A 20,443-nucleotide genomic window follows, 5' to 3' on the forward strand; every position below is an offset into this window, starting at 1 on the left:
TTTGTTACTGTGAAGACAAGCAGGATGTAATAACCATCTCTGAATTGCTGGTTTGTGGCCTCATTGGTAGAGAAAACAGCAGAAAAACTTGATTTTTCATAGGAAGCAATGACCTAAAAAGTAGGATCTGAATCTAAAGTGAATCTAAACTTTTGAATAGGCATTGGACAAAACCTTCAATACATTTCAAGATTTCACTAGTTAAGCCACTGCTGGACAGTTTGTTAGTGGTAACTTCTCCTTGTGTAATTTTTTGTGCAAATGTTCATTTATGTAGTTAAATTGGGGATTTATTTTTAAAGGTGCTTAATTTCCTCAGATTCTGGGTTTCTGTTTGAGGTATCTGTCATGCTTTAACTCTTTGTCCTGGAGGTCTTTGTGGCATGACTTCTTTGTCTTTTTCTAAAAAAAAAATAATCAAAAAGCAAATCCATGATTTTTCCATGATTTTGTAGGATGTCTTTCTTCTGGGGTTTGTTATTTGAAAAGAAATCTTGCTGACTACAAGTTCTAATGCCTAATCTTTAAAAGATAAAGAATCTAATATTTTGCTTTACCTTTTCTAAGTTTAATATATCACAGATGCAAGTTGAAGTTTTATATGTCAAATATAATTATCTGGAAGATTAAAGTAATCATCATCTCAACTAAAACATACATTCTGTTTTCCATAAATCTTGTGAATACTGAATGTACACAGCATACCGTAAAAACTTACAAAGGAAATCTAAAACTCTAGCTAAAGTTATTATTAGATGTTAATGTTTCATATTTACTCCATGAAGTCAGCAACACTATTAAATGAGGTTTTAATAAGACACTGGTTTGCTATTCTAGGAATTGGATTTCATATCTTAATTTATTTCACAACTAATCATTGAAAATTGCTTCTGCATGAAATTTGCTGTTCCTGCAGGCATCTCTTTTCAGCCATGACATATCTGCCCTCTGGAGTCCCACTGCAGCACGTGGAAACTCTTCACTTAGAGTTCAGGTTGTGACACTTATGTTTGAAGACTGGCTGTGGAAAAATAGTGAGCTTGGGGAAAAATCGATGGTTTGGGGAAAAGGAGGCTGACAGGATACAGCAGTATTTAGTCAGTCTTTTATGTCCTGAGACTAGTTACTGGCTGGCAAGTTCCCTAAATTATTTTAGTAGGTCATTTTGTTAGTATATGTTTAGTAAACTGTATACTTCACAGTCTCAAAAGCAAGGTGAAATGTGAACCTTATGTTTGTGGGGCTGGCAGCCCGATCTGTATTTCGCTATATCTGACCTAATATTTTTCTATTGTCAAGTAATTTTCAAAATAGACATAGATGGTGGCATCCCCATATGATGAAAATTATCTGCTCTGCTCTTCTTCAGTCTGAACATACTTTTGTCATTTCTTGTCAAAAGGATATCTAGTTGATGAGGTGGGTTACATAGGAGAACCTAAAATTCTATTTACCTTCTGTAAACTTAAAGTTTTTAGAGACATCATTACAATAAAGAATTTATGTCGTTCTTAAATAAAATAAGAAATATTAGTCTTTTACTGAGGTTTGATGAAAGATATTAATGGGTCTGAAAGAATCCAAATCAGGCCTTGAAATATGTATTTAAAATAGCAGCTGCAACACATACATGGAAAAACTACTTACAAATCTTGATGTGCACTAGAATCAAGTAAGTACAAGTGTTTCTTTAAGTGCTTCATAGCAGAAGGGGGGAGGGAAGCAATGAAAGACCTGGTGAAATATAGGAGAAGTTACTTCATATTTATGAGTACATGATGTAGAAATTCCTTGAAAAAATGTGGTATTTGGAGGAAGGGAATAAAACACTCCCAAAGAAGTTGAGAAAGAAAACAGACACGACAACAAGGCTTATACCTGAGATTGATAGGTTAAGCTAGTATTTTAAAGGCATATTTATTAAAAAAAATGTATAGGTGAATAATCTTTTTATGCATCTATATTATAACAAATAACTATTATTTACTTTATCAGTATTTCCATAAAGAACAACCAGACATACTTTGTTTGGCACAAATGAATTGCTTCTCAAATGCAACATTTAGTTTTAATCTCTCAAGTACCACAAAGACATAAACAAGTTTTTAAATAAATTCAGAAAACAACAAAAATTATTAAGGGGCTAAAGAGTTTGATTTGCAAGAAAAGATGAAAACCTGTTTTGCTCAGCCAAACGACAGCTAATAATGCAAGGGAAGAGTAATGATATCGAGTGAGTATTTAAAGCATGAGAGCATCAAGGAAAGTGTGGACATGTTTTAAAGTGGTACAAGGTTTCAAAACAGTGACTTGGTATTGGGAAGAGTATTGTCTGTGTATGGTTTTCCTCCAAACCAAGGCTAATTAATCTGTGGAGATTATGTACAGACAAAAAAAAAAAAAAAAGGTGTGTACAAAGGAAAAAACTGGGGAGATTATGTAAAAAAAAAAAAAAAAAAAAAAAAAACAAACAAGTGTGTACAAAGGAAAAAACTGTGCAAATGTAAAACAGAATGACAAATGTATCAGCTGTGGTGCAAGTCCAAGGTAGTATATACTTAAACATAGGAGTTAGAAAGATCAAAATGAAAAAAAAAAAAAATATGACAAATGAGCAGAATATAAAGTTAGGGAAAGCCTATATCAGTACCACAGTACATAACTTCCTTAGAAAGAACAGCTTCTGAAAGTAGGTTTGCTTTGCTCAGAAAGCTTTGTAGTTCCCTGATAACCTGCTACCCCTTCCCTGTGAAAAAGGATCGGCTATTCAGACATAAAATTTGTCATATTTAGACTTCATTCATAACTAAAAGTTTAATTAAAACATCACTGGATGTTTTTTTCATGGTTTAAATCAGCTCAGCCCTGTTTGCTGGTGCTGGTAACTTTCTGAAGGCATATAGAATATGTGTGTCTTTAGGAGATGTTTCAAAGATATCCAGGATATTTTTTTTAATGTCATTGGTGCTCTATACCACTTTATGCATAAGGAACCAAAAGAAAGAGAAACATTAAAGTTCTTCAGAAAATGCAACAAAATGATGGCATGTTTAGATGTCAAAACTCAGATGTTGCTAAATTATTTCAGTCCAAACTTAGTATCCTTTAGTCAAGTACTGGAAAGATTGTGTATGGAGGCACTAACTATTTCTTTACATTCAGTGAAAACTTCTGCAACAAATTATAGGAGAAAATGTACTCCTGTACAACAAGCAAGTGTGCCCTTCTACACTTGATGTACTTTTCATAAAAGACCAATTAGAGACTCTTTGAAATTTGAAGTGAGCAGCTGTCAGTGTACTGATAAAAAATTTGAGCTTGGATAACTGTCCATAAAAGTCAGGAATAAACCAAATATATTTCAAAAGGTCAAGACTTAAATGTAAACTATATATCAAAATGCATAAGAAAAACCAAAGGGGCAACTAAAACCCAGGTTTTAATATAAATCCTTAAATACTAAACTTTGAAAAGCTCTGTTCCTGTCAAGTCATGATGGCTGAATTTCAATTAATAGGACTAGATTCAGCTACTAATTAACCTCATTTCAACCTAATTAACCTAGTTATTTGCTGCTGAAAATCTCCTCCTCTATGTAAGAACTGTAAAATTTCAGCATGTGGACAACCAAATCACTAAACAATAAATTCTAGCATCTAGGATTAATAATAATGTATCATTTAAAGCACCTTTCAAGAAAGCTTTTAAATGCATCCTTGACAGATATTGAAAATTATTTTAGATCAGAGATAAATTAGATTTTAGGTTTTGGCTTCAAAGTTTAACCATCTTTTACTAGTCTTCATCTAGAGGAATGATGCCATTTTTAAAGCTTACCATGCCTTGGAATGACAAGACTGCAGGAAAAGTGTTTTCACTCTAATTTCAACAGAAGACTGTCATATGTACATTGTCCATCTGTGCCCATGCATTTGTACAATATTTTCAGTAAAGTACTACTGATCATCAACCAAAACAAGTGTCATAGTTACCTATGATGTATTAAACCTGTATAGCTCACCAAAATCCACAGAATATTTTGATCCTCAGTAGATACAGTTTTTCTCTCTAAGAGGCAATACGAAGTAAATGTAAATACATCCAAAAGAAATCTTTTCTACTTGACCAAGGATGTTTAGATTGTATAAATTTTTAAAAACATTGTAATTTCTTCTATAAATGTCTTGCTCGCTTGTCAGATCTAACTTCATGCTAGTTGCAAAACTTCATAATCTGTTGAAAGTTAGATGTTCCATACCCTTTTATGGAAAAATGGACTTCATCACATGGTTGTGCATGGTTTGTAAAGACATGAATGAATCTGTAGAGCTAAAGAAAAAAGTCATGTAAACCTTTGCAATTACTATATTTATTTTATCAATAACAGCCCCATGAAAGGAGTGCTCAGAAAAATAAGGGGAGACCAGCTCTTAACTCCTAACATCTACCAAGCAAGGAAACTCAAAAAATGCCAGGTAAGTGTGGGGCTGAAACTTGAAACAAAGAAGTGAACTGTGCATTAACAGCAAGCACATGCTGACCTCAGGTCCACTCTGCTCCTTCTTGCCTGAGAACCAGTGTGCTGGATTCCTGTTGGGCAAAAAATGCTGACTTATTCTGAAATTCAGTTACTGTAAACACACGCTGCTTTTACAGTTCCCAGCAGAGCACTCTCTGCACCAAGGTTATATAATCTTTATGTCCCTGAAAGGTAATAAAAGATGTTAATGGTGGGGACCTCTGTTAGGAATGGTAGCCCTTAGCAAGAAGAGGAAGGACAAGAGCATGGTAATATATCAACAGTCTATGTAAGACATAGTTTGATTGTGAATGTGTGATATACCTTTGGAAATGCTAAAGGATTGACAGAAAAATCAGTTCAGCTGGAACAGATTAGGGGACCAATGAAATGGACACATTACAGGTTGGAGAGTCACAAAAGGCAGTGGAAGAGAAGCGAGTCACTTGTACCCAGAGTCCAGGTGAGGATGTCTGTGCAGCATATAGGCCAGCACAGCAAACACTGTAGAAGGGAGGGTAGAAGGGGAGATGTTCAGTCTGCAAAAGACAGTCTGTAACAGCCTCAAATTTCTGAAGAAACTCCAAAGTTTCTATTAAATAACAGAGACTGTTGGAGTATCATCTGAATGGCTGTGCAGCCACATAGTCCTAATTCTTAGTCAGTTAAAATTGCATATTTTAGTATTTAAATACATTTTCTACACCAAATTCTCTAAGTCTTGTGCAGCCTCTTTAAGACAGTTGTTTTCCAAGAAATAAGTGCAGCAGAAGGCTGCTAAAAGAAATATTTCATTCTTCAAAGTCTTTTTGCCTGTGTCCCTTATTGCACCAAACTGTCCTCTCATATGCTACTGGGGCAAATGTTTGCACAGCTTGCTGAAAGTCAGCTCATTAAAACAACATAAGGTGAAAAATAGACCTAATATGAATAATTTCAATGACCCAATTTACAGCAAATGGTTGAATTCCTGAACTTAGAAGGCAATGAATAAAAGTTGGGGATGCAACACTGTGACTCACCTTCAAAACAAAGCTCTCTTTCAGGCAGTTACAACTTTCAATCTATTTGTGCTAAGGTGAATCACAGGCTGGCCTACTGAATACATGAAAAGGGATATATATATTTTGCAAACATAGCAAATTCATGCATAATGAAACCCAGGAATTACTGCTTGAACTCTAAGCCAGACTATAAATTCCATTTAAAAACTGACAGCATGCATTTGAACACAAATCTACATTGAGATATGTAGCTAAACAATTAGGACAACTTTTAGGGATTCATATGCCTAGCTCAACATTTCAGGTAGATAGACTTCCTAGAGGTGACTGAACACACTACAGCTGATTGCAGTAACACCAAGAGATGAAAAATGAGTATAGACACTGCAAGAATGTGGAGAAAAGTATTCAGCTCCCCTTGAAGAGCTGCATGTTCTCCAGCTGGTGAGCTGAAATAGGAGATAATTAAGGGTGCTCACCTCGTTGCATGTTGAATGAACACTCTAAAAGAATCATGAAAAAATGCCTACAGGAAAGGTAGACAAGGGAGACAAGACATCCACTTTATGAGAATCAGTAGACTCTATTGGCTGCTATATCTGCTAGCAGAGGAATGCGCTTGTGAGCCTTTGTAGGTGCTACTGAATGAGGAAGTTTCATTCCAGGCTCTGGTTCACACTGTAAGTATGCTTTCTGGTCAGCTCTTGCTGGGTGGAGAGTGTATGACAAATAGCCCCAGGGGAACTAGATTTCTTTCCTAGCTGTGAGGAAAAGGCTTGAAGGAATGGAAACTTATCAAAGAGAAACTATGAATGAAATGAATTGTTGAATAGGTGTCAAGAAAACTTTAGCAGTAGATGGTAGAGACAAACTTAGTTTGACAGTTTATCATAGACTGAGTCATTTCTTTCTGATGATTGTGCTCGTGAATATGAAAATGCTCTGAAAAATGAGCTGGAAAGACTCCCCTATTCAAGTGACACAACGTGACCTACAGTAAGATCCTAAGCTATTCAAGATGACTGGAGTTAAGCCAGGAGTATATATCACAAAAGTAAGGAAAGTGATTCAAGAAAAAGAAAGCTGGGTTTGTTATTCTTGTTTCTGTGTAAGCTAACTAAAAAGAATATTTAAAAAAATACTGGACACACTGTGAAAAACTGGTTTGTTCACTTAAAAACTTCAGCTATCCTAGAAGAATTAACTGTTGCTTAGAATGAAGGTGTGAATTCACAGTCAGAGGTCTGGCAAGCTTGTTGGGGTCAGCTTTGGAACTGGAGGCTGGAAACAGCACAGGCCTTCCTTGGGAAATTCTTCATCAGGAGATGCTTGGGGTAAGGCAGTGAAGACAGAATTGCTTGGAGAGGAGCATGGAATCGAAGGGCCTGTGGACAAGAGTCCAGCTCAATCCTGATTGTTGAAAGTGGGAACAAAGTCCTTATTTTTTGTGAAATTCATTTGGGTATTAAATCCAGAAAGTCCCAAAATGTCCAGAATAAATTAGAAGGGTGCATAGGAAATGTAACCAAGTCTCAACAAAAATGAATCCGTGACCTGCAAGGTCATGAATTAATACTGCTCTCAACATGAAGCACTGCAGCCGAAGCTACAGAGTAGTGTGTGTCCTTTCACATCTAACCCTGAAAGGACACACACTACTAGGAAGGAAAAAATACTGTATTGCATTTTCAAAATCAGATAAAATAATCAGATATTACAGAAATTATGATAGTTTAGTCATAATGGTGTACCTATTTTCTAATGTCATTAAAGAGCAGAAATATGCCTCTTTGATTTTCTTACCATAATCTACTTGGATGCTCTTCAGGAATAAACGTTAATTTAAATTTTGGCAGCTTTTAAATGTCAGTTTGGTGTTAAGTGCTCCTCTGAAGTTATTTTATCCCTCAGTTACAGTTTTATAGGGTCAGCTGATGGTCTCTATGTTAACACAGGGATATTTCTAATGTCTGGGAATATGAATTAGCTTTTTCTTAATCAAGGTAACTTGCTCCAAAATTTTTACTATTTATAGCATAAACCAGAGAACACAGCACACTTTTCATATCTCTTTAAGGACTGTTCCATGAATAGGTGAGTGTCTAATTGCTGCGGGCTTGGGAAAGTAATATGCTTTTGAGTTCACTTGACAGTCACTTGACTGAATCAGTGAAATCTGCTTCTTATCAGTGAGATCTGCTGTTCAAAGGTCCATTAGGAATAAAAGCAAATTCCATCCTGACTCCTGCTGTGTGAGGACATTGGTAAGGCAGTGCTTATTCAGTGTTGATACGGTCAGGATGTTAAAAGTGGGGTGGTTTTCTACTGAATTAATGTGGAGCCCTGTACTCGAGCTTCTTTATTCTCTGTTGCACACATGTAAGGCTTTCTCAAGTTTCATCAATTTGTTGTAAGGTTGCGGATAGAATGAGCATTCATGCAGATAACAATATGCATGCAAGGTATAATTATGGCTACAGTGACTTCCACTTACCCCTTCTAACAGCTCAGCATGGTTTGGGAGTGATAGATGAGTAGCAAGGGCTAAGCACAGCTGAGCATGACTCTGCCCATTGCATAGGTTTGTCCCAGAGGAGAGGGAGTGTTGGAGCAGCCAGCTCTGGTACAAAAAGCTGCTCTACAGGGAGCATAATCTGGGACAGCTGCTAATGCCTACCAGCTCACTGTCAGCCTCACCTTTCTTTACAGTTATGCCTGGGATTACCTTGCTCTGCCATTTAGGCTAGCAGCTGAAAATATTTGTGCCCCACTTTCCAGGTACTTGTAACAGAGCAGCAGTACAGCTAATTTTCACTGTTTTTCTCTTTTTTTCCCTCCTGAACTAGTAACTGTTGCATGATAGGTAAACAATTAAAAGGCAAAAGTGAAGTTATCAGATCCAGTTGTCTATAAACAAAAAAAAAAAAAAAAAATAATTTCCTAAATCTCCTTTGCAGCAGAAGTTCAAACACAAAAACCTTGAAGGCAGTTTGTCAGGAGGGAAAGTGGAGAGAAGAGGTAGGTGAAAGCAGTAGTTCAAGTTCTTATGCTAGAATCTCACTGAGGTGTATTTTCCATGCATTACAAGAGGTAAAGACCTTTCCACTGAGAGGAGGATTTGCTCATAAATTTTTATTTGAATCCTCTAAGAAAGGACTAAACCTGGAGAAATCTGTGGTAGACAAAGGATGTCAGAATGAATTAACCTCTTTGACCTTTTTGATCAAGACCACTCAAGGACAGTAAGTGTGAATCTCCTACCACTGCTGGTTTCAAACACTCCCTGGATCTTCTTATCTTCCAAGCATTCTGTCTTTTCTAGAAAACTACTGGGTGACATGGGCCAAAACTCAAGCAGGAAGAACAATAACTAAAGAACTGGAACAACTCTGTGCATGTACTTGAGTCCTTCTCTTGTTTATTTTTTCAGATGCTGCTGTGTGACTGTGTTCTTGAAACAGGTGCCCTTTAAACCTTGGTGACTGGATGCGTGCCCTTCAAATTATTTTGTTATTTAGCCCATACCTTCTTCTGACAATGAAACAAACCTTTGTGACTCAGCCCATAGCTCCTTTAAGAGAGAAAAAAATCCCAGTTTTGGAAGTACTTTGGTTGTGCTACTTTGTTTCTGTCATAATTATATTTCTAAATCTATCTCCTGGATTTCTAAGTAGATAAGCAAAGATTACTCATAAGCAATTGCATAGCACTATATAGGAAAGAGCCAGAAGGGAAAACAGGAGGCAATTATTTTCTGGTTGTCTGCACTGTGTGCATTTGGGCGATACTTAATTCAGATTTTAAGCAGTGCTGCTTGTGAATGGTCATGGCAAATAGAGGATTTTGGTGCTGGAGTGTGTCTAATCTTACTTCTATTTGCTAAATATAACTCTCTGTTATCTTTGACAATTACAATTTTTGATCTCACTGTAATCTATTAAAATAATTGTCCATACTGCAGCATGCTAAAAAGATACATTGTCCTTTTTTTTTTTTTTTCTAAGTTGCTTTATTTTTGAGGATTTATTTTTGTTTAGGGAAACAGGTAAGGAAGCTTAAATAACATATCTCAGGAAATGAAATGATCACTATAGCTTTAGGTGAATTGGAATGCTCTTCCATTGGAATTGGAATGGTCCTAAGGGAGAGGTTTAAGTTAGAGTCGTGGGAACTGGTGAACAAAGCACCAAAAAGCATGAAACCCCAACCCAGATGAAACAAAGATTTTCCAGATGTGGAATTTCTTCTATGGATCAGTAGAGTTAGCTTAACTTACTTAAGCTATAATGATTATTTTGAGGAAAAAAACTCAAAACATGGCTCATTTCTTATCTCTCGGTCTTTTAATAGAAATAAATGCAATTTACTTTGCTGAAGATTTTTATCTAGATTTGCTTTATGAAAAGACGTCTGTTTCTTATTCATCTTAGTTTGTCTAATGTGGCATACATTGCCTCTCTAGAAATGCCTTTGAAATGTGTTGCAATTAATACATGTAGCAACTCCTTAGATTGGAAAGTTTCTTGGTTAATTTTCCAATGTCCATTTCCTCATTAAAGACAAAGTGATGCCAAGTTTTGATGACTGTAATATATATATATGTCTTTACAGTTTTTAGTATGTTCTTTGGTTATGTTTGTGTTTTTATATTCTTATGAGATGCACTCATATTTTTCTCTTTGCTATTTACTAAGCTGAAGAATTGCATTGATTTACTTTGTTCTGATCATCTGTTGGTTTTTCTGCAAATTTTAAGATCCCTCTAGGTTTTGATAGAAAGTTTCCTAACATCTAGACATCTTTTGCTTTCCTGTATAAATTATATAGGATTCTTAATTTGATGGTGGATAATTGGTACAGTTTCCTGCAGGAAAAACATGCCTCTTACAAAGCAAAAGCAACACCCATGCTATAAAAGTATATTCAGTGTACATATTAGGACTGAATATTCAGTAGAATTTTACTACAAAATACCAGCTTTGACCCGTTAAAATCAAACTCAATATTTAGAAAATGTATTGCATTACTAATTTGGCATTCTAGGCAAGTTTTGATTTGGTATAGAGAGTTATAATTTGGGTGAGTCCTCTTCCTTATTGAAGAAAGTGTTATATTAATTAATTTCTCTGTTAGTAGTTTGTTTAGTTTTTTTCTAAAGCTGTGTATAACTTTAGCATCTGCAGTCTTCTGAGGTGAGGAGCTCCACAGCTCAGTTCTAGATTGTCTCCCCCTGTTTGTTTTGAATCTGCCACCTCTATCTGATGTCCTCTCATTCTTTTACAGGAATAGACAAGGAATTGCACAGAAAAGTCAAATGTTTATCCAAACAGAGTGATAAAACATGGACAGCTATGGTACAGGGAGAAAAAAAAAAAGATGAGATGCAAAAACTTACTGTCAAAAGGAACAGCAGTTGTTAAATCTGTGACTGAAGAAGCCAATATTACATCCAAGCTAGAAGAAAATCCTACTCTAATTAGCTTGCCAGGAACAGTGTCTCCTACATCATCCATTGTTATTGTCTGATCCTGCAACAGCTCATTGAGTGGCTGCTAAAAGGCATTTTCCTATGAATGCTAAGCTGGATCCATGGTTCAAAACACAGGGCCAGACTTAAGTCCTAAGGACATTCTGTATAAAAAGCACTAGTCTGAGATCTTCTAAAATGGGGAAAGAAATTTTAGGAAAACTACATAGCTTTCATTTTCCTGTCACAAATTCACTGACAATGATGAATTTATTCCTGATAAAATTGATTAACCTGATACACATGCTAAAGTTGTACCAGATAGCATATATGGGTTACAAATGTGGAACAGACACTTGCTGAAGGCACACTTGTGCTGATACAAAAAATGTTATCTCACTCCCAGACTTAGTGTGAGCTATACCACTAAAACAAAGCCTTGGCATTCTCTGAGCATTCTGTAGTTTCATCCCTGTTTTTAGAGCCTCCCATGGAAACTACATGAGAAAAATATTTCTGGTGTATTGATGGATTCGGTATTCTATGTTAACCAATTGAGAGATGAATTCTTGACTAAAGTCTCAGTCTTTCTTTTTTTTCCTTGCAATATGAAAACATGTCCCAGGATAACACTGTAAATTAGACACCTGACTAGAGGATGTTATGGTTTATTTAATTATTTTCTTTGCCTTTTAACAGATATTTCAACCACTCTTCTCTAATTTCAAGCCTGTATTTTGATATGTATTAAAATCCATGGTTACTTTCCTCTTTACCTTTCAATTCTGCTCGTAGACAGCTACTGAGATATGATATACCTGGCTAGAACTCTGGAATTGGTTACCAAATATTTTCTTTCTTTTAGGACAATGTACAGCAGCAGGTGCAACTCAATCCAGAATAGACTGGGATTTAAATTAATGACCTACCAAATGAATTAAAAAGAATATTCACATGGACAAACTTTCAGAGAAATCATTTTAGACTGGGATATTACAAATCTGTACTTCCAAGCTTAGTCCAAACTCATGTGACTAGAATGATCACCTGCAGGAATAACTCCTTGCAGATTTATAGTTTAGAGACTATTTGGCAGTTTTGTCTTTCAAGAAACATTTTTTTTTCAGTTACTTCTTGATTTGTAATACTTATAAATTAAGCAACCATTTCAAGTAGTTATCTGATTCTTTCCTAAAAGGTCATGAAAGGGAAATTCACTAACAGTCAAAATTAACACAGAGGTAGGTTGACAGAGGTAATGAAGCATAGGCAAGTGAGTGACTTTGCATATAAGAATCGTACACTGGTGCATTTTAAAGACCATGGGCATCTATCACATATTAGAGAACTAGCATTTGATTCAATTGCCATTTCCTGATATGTGCAAAAGCAATCTAATTTTACAAGAGTGTTTGGAGAGAAGACTTGAGAAAATGGTTAAACTTGATGACTAGATATTGCAAGCTATTTAAAATCTTCAGGTTGATGAAAAACACTTTTTGTCAGTGCAGTTGGTATCTTTTAGTTTATAGATAATAAAAGGTCTAGCTGCTCAGGCTGAACACACTATGGGCAGAAGCCGACATTCTCTCAAACATGACTTGCTATAGCAGAAGACAGAGCAGAGCATTCCATCAAGGAAAAAAGAAACCTCTTTTCTAGGGTCTAAGCCACGTGTGACACTGCAGTTACATCCAGACCTATCGTTGTCCTGCCAAGGATGGTTCTGCATCAGGAAGACACTTTGCCTCCAGGTGTGTCTTGTCCAAAGTGTGTTTTTGGGTGTCTCTCTCTGAAAACCTGCATTTTCAGCATGTCCTTTGAGAAATGTAAATAATCACGTCACAGAATCACAGATAAATAATCATGTCTTCTCATTAGAAATCTAAGACCTCTTTTCCCTAAGAATTTTTGAATAGCAACTTCTTATTCCAGTAAAGTGAGCATGTAAGTACCTCAAGGGTATAAGCAACAAAAAACAAGGTCACGTTCCAGTGGTTTGGAACTGAAAAAATTTCTTACCCTTCTGTTTTAGCAGACACAAAAAGAGGTTATCTTGTTACACTTAATTTTAAGTCTCTAAGCTCTTAATATTAAACATGGTTTAAAATTGTTCAACTTTTTTTTGGTTCATCTTCAACAACTCTGAAACAATTCAGCAGTGCAAGTCCTTTTTTCAAATATGAACACAGGAGTATAATATATTCCAAATGTTTTGGATGTTGTCTAGGAACCCAAAGAAGCAAAGAAGAGCATCTTACATTTTTCAGAAATGACTAGGTATCATCATAATTTTGTGCCACTTGCAGACTTTACTGCCCAGAAGTAACCTTGACAGGGAATTGGTGCAAAATTAGCAGGTGTCACAGAGAGCTTGTTTTTCATCTTCAGGTACCTAAAAAACTATTAAAATTTAGTCAAAATTAATTTTAAAATTTGGCTGTAGGCACCTCAGCTTTTCAGAAGCTGCGTCTATTTCTGGTCACTGAAAAATAAAAACTATCACCTGATTTCCAAATCAACAGTCACATCGTTACTTTAGAAACCATGACCTAATGACTGCATGTCAGTATCAATTAGGATCAAGTGAACTAGTTTATATTTCATTTGAATCAACACATGTCTTTGCCATGAACTCAGTCTGAAGAAAATTAGCCCAGAAATAACTTGATTAATTGGTTATCACCATTCTCTGTTACACTTGTTATAGCCAAAAAAGGGAGGAAAGAACAACTTGATTATGTTTGATTTAAAAGCTATTTTTGGTCAGGGACTACCTATTTTAGAATGTTTCTGATGTCCAGTTCAAAAAGAGACTGCAATGTGGCCTGGGTAATATAAATGCTACCGAGTCACCGTGTAACTGATACCTAACTTTATACTGAGAAGCCACTTGATTAAAATTAATTATATGACAGTAACCAGAATATACTGAGTACCAGTTTACAGTCTATTTGGCGGTGTTCTAAAATCTGAACATATTATAATCACTTATAATGTAATACAAAATTGAAATGATTGAAAGAAAAAAAATCATGGGTTTCCTGCTCTATTTTCTGTTTTTGACAACAAAGAGCACAATTTCCACAATATTTTTGTTCATAGGTTGGGATTTTACAGTCTGTAAGGGTGGATAAATAAGTGATAAAAACTGGCTGGAGAGCAGCTCTATGGAAAAGGCCCTGGGGTGTTGGCAGACAGTGAGCTGTGCACGAGCCAGCAGTGTGCCCTGGCAGTAAAATGAGCTGGCAGCAGCCTGGGATGGATCAATAAAAGCATGGCCTGTAGATGGAGGGAAGGGATTATCCCTCTCTATGCAGTGCTTGTGAGACCACACCTGTGGCAGTGAGTCCAGTTTCAGGATCCTCCCAACACAAGAAGGACATTGATAAAAGGGATGTGCAGGGGACAGGCACCAAGCGGATCGGGGTCTGGATCACTCGGCCAAGGCTGAGCCAAGGCTGCAGGACTTGCTCAGCCTGCAGAGATGGCTTTGGGCTCCTACCAGCAGCTCCCCAGGACTTCGCAGTAGGCAACAAGCAGATAGAGCTGAGCTCTTTATATTGTGCACGTGAGGATGACAACAGAGGAGACAAGAGGCATAAGCTGAAACCAGAAAGGACCAGGTTGGACATCAGGAAAATGTCTCTCCTGTGAGACATTTCCCACAAGACAGCAGTGGAGCACATAGCGTACAAAGGTTGCACAGGCTCTGTTCTTGGGAGTGTTCAAAACTGGACTGGCCTTGAGCCATCTTGTCTGAAATCAAGAGCTGGTCTGCTTGAACAGAAAGCTGAAAAGAACTTCCAAAGAGAGTTATTCTTTGAATAACTCCTTGAAGAGAGTTATTCTTTGTTTAACTGCATTTCACTAATAGGGGATGAAGTCTGTTATCTGTTCTTACGATACAACAATCTGTGATGAAATATTATTGATGTAAAATATCTTTAAAATAATTCAATGCTAATTCTTGGGCTGTTTTTATAATCATGTAATTTCTGTGATAAAAACAACTTGTATTAAATAGGGAAGCACATGTTGCCTTAGAAACACATTGGATTGAAAGGTTGAGCATGATGGCTGGGAGCAGTAATCACTCAGCTGGTATTATATAAAGTTTTATTCCTATCAGGGAACTATCTTGATTTGAATAAGGTAATTTTATTACTTAAGAAAAGACGTTAAACTGGCAGAGAAATCAATATTTGATTGCTCATCACAGGAATACTAGGAACTTGGGCACAGCTTTTCTCCTCTAAAATGAAAAAGAACATTTGAATATTTATCAAAAAATATTTAAAGTTGTTTTCACAATTAATGAAATAATCGAGGAGCCTAGAAAGATATTATAGCTAAAAGTGTCTGATAAAGTATAAGTATGTATAATACAATGTAAAGATAATGGCCTAGCCCTGTTACTAGCCTGAAATAATACAGTTAAACTTCTTTCTCTAAGCATTTAAAGAGATAAGTAAATGAGATTATATTAAAGATATGAAAAAATTAAACTCCTTTGAGGATAACAACAGTATATTTTGATTTAAGAAGCTCTTCCAAACAGTGTAAAAGCAGGTCCATACTAATGGCCCATACTTTCTCCACAAAGCAGGTGGGGAAAGAAAATAGAAGTTTACTAAGGAATTTTGTGCTCAACAGGTTGTGCTAGTTCCCAGATACTGCAGATGTACTTAATAATTATAAAACTTTTTAATGGAAATAGTTTTTGCCTTCCATAAAACACCTGTTTTCCCGTCCAGGCTGGTACCTGAGCTTTTGTGTCCTCCAATGGTGCACAGCCTTCTTATCACTGGCTCCCCTCAGAGCACATTCACACTACCTGGCCCTAACCTGCACTCTTTAAGACTAGCAAAAGTAATATACCAGAAGCAACCATGAGGTTTTTTAGGCATTGTCCTGCTTCTAGTGCATTTAGCATTGTTTAAAGGGAGATTTTGTACAAAAGCTGCAGTCCTAGGACCTCCTGGTTCCTCCAAAACCTAAACAAAATTGCAACAGCACCTTTGGCTTCACACAGTGCTGTGTGGATTTTAAAGTTTGTATGTTTATGCCCACATGCCAGTGAATATGGTATGACTTTTAAAAGTGAAGTATTTTATTCAGAAGAACAACTACACTAGTGTGTGGTCAATAAGCCACTAAAAATCAAATACCAAAAATCCTGACATCAGCTATTTTACTGCATTTAGAAAAAAATAAAAAAAAAATAAAACCCAAAAATTATTAGGAATCTTAGCACAAAAAGTCAGCTTTCAGTATCTATTGGCATCATCATTTTTTTTATAGTAATAAAATGAATAAAAATATATCCATTAACACCTATTAGTGCTCGGCAGCCATCCATGCATTTTCTAGCAAAGCTTCTATAACTGTTTTTCAGTATGACAGATTGAAGTACGAGTGCTCCCCTGACATTGTTATTTAGAAAACAAACACCAAATTTTATAACTGTTGCAACACTGACAATAAAAAAAAATTACCTAACTAGAAGCTAGTACTTCATACTAAGGTCTCAAAAAAACTTTAGTAAGACTGTTCTAAAACCAGATAAAACACTTGCTAAATGGAACAATTAATAATTCATTTTGCCTAGTTTATTTTACAATACTGACTAGAGTTATTGTAAGGCAGCCAGAAAACTAGTAACTGTGCCAATTACCTTGTATTTCTCTCCAGTTTATGTGGAAATTGATATCTTGTAGCCAAACTGAATTTTGTAATGTTTGCTCTAGGTTCAAAACAGTTTATATATACATGAGCTCTTAATGACTTTATGAAAACAGAACATCTAGTGAATACTGCTCAGAGAAAGAATTGCTTTCTCTGGATGTAGAATAAGTTCATAAATTCTAGTGAAGATTTTATTTTTTTTTCCTTTTGATTAGAGCTGAAGTTAATTAAATGGAATGAAAAGACCTCTACCTAATGAGCCAAGCATTTGGTCTTTTATGTGCCTTGTTACACGGCAGTGAACCCGTCGTGCTGGATTTTCCAGGTCCTCCTGCTGTGAATTCTCACAGGCAGCCGACCCACCTTGTCATCACTCCCTCAGCTCCTGTTCTGCAGCTCATCTCACCATGGGGCTGAGCACCAAGTGTCCTCTGCTGCCTGACACGGACATAAAAGCCCGTGAGAGGAAAATCCCTGCCATTAAGGCCTCTTTAATGATCTCTGTATTTGTCTTCCTTCTGAATCCAAAGACAACCAGGAAAATTAACACCAAAGGAGAATAGAACCTGTACTTCATTAAATAGTGTCTTTTCCAGAAATCTAGAATAGATGCAGAAAAAAAAAAAAAAAGAGTTGTTCACTGCTAGGCCCATATTTTAATACTGACACTGGGGAGCTTTCCAGAACTGTATGCTGGCAAGAGATCCACTGATGCTGCTGTTTTTTTTACTGTGCTTCATGTTGTATCCTTTTGTTGTCTTGCTGATTATCAAAACACAGATGAGAAATGGACTGTCAAATCTGTTGTACTATGTATCACGGTCTGACACTTTTATTTGTGCTGAAGTAGATCTCTGTAACCTACTAGTTAGAGAGAATACTGAGATTTACCCAAAAAGGCTGTGCACTTTTTCCACAGTATATTTTTAAAGCACAAGGGAATATTTTGATAATGAAAACTCAAAAGCATGTTCAATTGCCATTCTCACTTAAAAGAACTTATCTATTATAATGCTGAACATTATGGACCAATGGTGTTAACATTTACTTAAAATTTGTTTAGGGCTAGATTAAACCTTCTGCCCTGTTTATTGACAGCACATAGTTCCATCACCTCAAGAGAAATAAGCTGTGCTAGTCTGTGACCAGATGTGTATATTTGCCCTCCCTCTCCCACTGGCTCTGTTGTAGCAATGTTTCTAAGCCACAAACAGAGTTCACTATTCACTACAAATATTTGAGGATAAATTGGGAAAGCATGAAGCAGGTACACAAAGAGACTTAGGCAATAATTCTAATATTGGCTTAAAGTCATTTCACCTTTGTTTTGGGAGCACTGCTCCAGAACTGAACAGCCCTGAATTAGGAAGCTCACAGTGGATTCATTGTACTGAATATTGGCATGTGTGTCAGGAGCTGTCTCGAGCCTACAGTTAGAGGAGGGTTAACCAATACCATTCATGAAGTCTCATATGTGAATCACATCAGTAAAACAGATGCTGATATGCAGCCATGTGAACCAAAGGTTCAGATGCTGATTATTTTTAGACTATAAATGGAGTCAACACTACAAACCCAGGCACATTATTGACAGGTGTGCTAAATCCTCCATCCTTCAAATATCTTCACAGTTTTTGTACAGAATTGGAGAATATAAATCACAACAGTCAGCAAGGTGAGCAAAGGAATGCAAATATGTAATTTACTCAAAAGAAAAACAGATGAATCTGAAAAAAATAGTGTCTTGAGTCTGGTTTTCTGGCTTGCATTCTTAATGTAGGCGCCAGCATTACTAGTCCTGAGTCATCTCTTGGCTTGAGCCACCATTTTCTCTGACTGTGCATACTGCTTGATCTTAACTTCTACCTCAAAATACTATTTTGAAAGATTTATTTTTTCAAGATTTCCAGAAATGTCAACAATATTGAGACTTCTTAAAAATGCATTACTCAGAAATAGCTGATGCCACAGTACATCATTTGCAATGCCCTAATTCACACAAGTGGAATCAATCGGGTACGTGTTTAGACATGACCAATGTTACTGATCACTTATAGATTTTTGCCAAAGGCACTTTGCAATTACATGTTTTATGGCGCTTTCCACTATTAAAAAAAAAAATAAATTGTTATGCAACTCTTGAGCTATTAATTGACAAAAGCAACAATGTTTTCAGATGTTTGGCTTTGCTCCAAATCTGAAAATGGTATGTGAGCATTTTGGGTTTTCTTGATAAGTACTCCATCTTATGGAGTTTGTGTTTGATGTCAAAATTTACTGCTTGTTGGAAAATATATAAAATTGAAAAAATATTTAATTTCAAGGACTAAAAAATGCTATAAACATAAGCAGTAATGTGTGAACTTCTAAGCTGCTTAGGCAGCTTAGTCCATTTAAGGATCTAAATGTTTGGTTGCCTATAGGAAAAGCATTTGAAAATATCAAGGTATTTGGAGCCAACAGAATAGAAAGTCTTGTTAAGACAGGGTTTTATTTCTGTCCATATAAAATATCTAAACCAGAAACATTTTAATAACAACCTTTCTACTTTCTTGTATTTCTTATTCCAGTCCCAGTGGAATCAAATAGTAGCAAGTAGAAAAGAGTGACTTAGAGAATATTAGTTCCAATTCTCAAGATGAGAAAAGATGTTTCACTAGAAATTTTGAGTGCATTTCTATCCAATTGTAATACAATGCTATTCAGTCTCTTTACCTGCAAAGCTATTAGCTTTGCCAGCAATAAAATAAACAAGTTCTTTTTGCTCTGTAATGTTTTGTGATATGTTTTAGTTTGCTTATGATAATATAAACTAGACAACTTTAGATTGTTCGTATTTCCAAATAAATATCAAAATTAGTATTTTTTTGTTCTCTTACAGCAGACAAGAAAATATGTTATATTGTTTTGAAGGCTTTCACACTTTAGGTATGTCTTTGTCATTCATGACTATAGGTAATGGCATTCTGGTGAAGTGAAAGCAGCAATGATCAAACACTGGCAAGTTACCTTGCAAAACATGGGATCTGACTGTCTGAATCAAGATTCAATTGCACTTAACTAAAATAACACTTCCTGCCCCTAGAACCAAGTGATTAGGCCTGATCTTAATAATCCTCTCCCTCATGCATTCTCAATATTGCAAAATAACCCATCATAACCTCAGGATCTCCTGAGGTGTAGGGTTTAATGAAAGCCAAAACTGATTAAAAGGCAACCATATATTCCTTCTCAGTTTAGCTTGTGCTCATGTGCATGGAAATGTCAGCAAACTGGCATCATGTGGCATGAAGTTCCACTTAATATTTGTAATATTGAATATAATACTGTCCACAGAAAAACAGCACAGGAGTCTGACCAGAAAGACGCAAAAGAGAGAAAAGTTTATATGCATATGTACAGGTTATGAAGTGTATGCCAAAAATATATTCATTTTATATCATTACCAACACTGACATGATAGGTAGTTTTGACACCAAAAAATTAAGCATAGATCTTTGACTTTTATTTGAAAATAGCTACAGATGGTATGGCCAGTTATAATCAGTTTGCCTATTTTGACATTATTTACAACCGCAGAAAAAGAAACACCAAATAATGCTGCCTATGAAATCTATAAAGAAAGATCTTATTAAATATGGGTCAGAGTTTGGGAATTATTTCTAAACATCCACAGCTAAAGCAGCAACATCCTGAGCAGACAGCTCCACAGCTTTTACAGTATGGACTGTTACTGTGGAATTTCTCTGATATTCCTCTCCCCTA

General features: G+C 36.0%; 1 protein-coding gene across 4 annotated transcripts in view; it reads right to left on the reverse strand.

Moving 5' to 3' along the window:
* Positions 1–20,443, reverse strand: part of DLC1 (DLC1 Rho GTPase activating protein) — a 212,239-nt gene that overhangs the window by 104,762 nt on the left and 87,034 nt on the right. The window lies entirely within an intron of this gene.

The sequence above is a fragment of the Pyrgilauda ruficollis genome, unplaced genomic scaffold (genome assembly GCF_017590135.1).
Source record: "Pyrgilauda ruficollis isolate IOZ18807 unplaced genomic scaffold, ASM1759013v1 scaffold1, whole genome shotgun sequence".
NCBI lineage: Eukaryota > Metazoa > Chordata > Aves > Passeriformes > Passeridae > Pyrgilauda > Pyrgilauda ruficollis.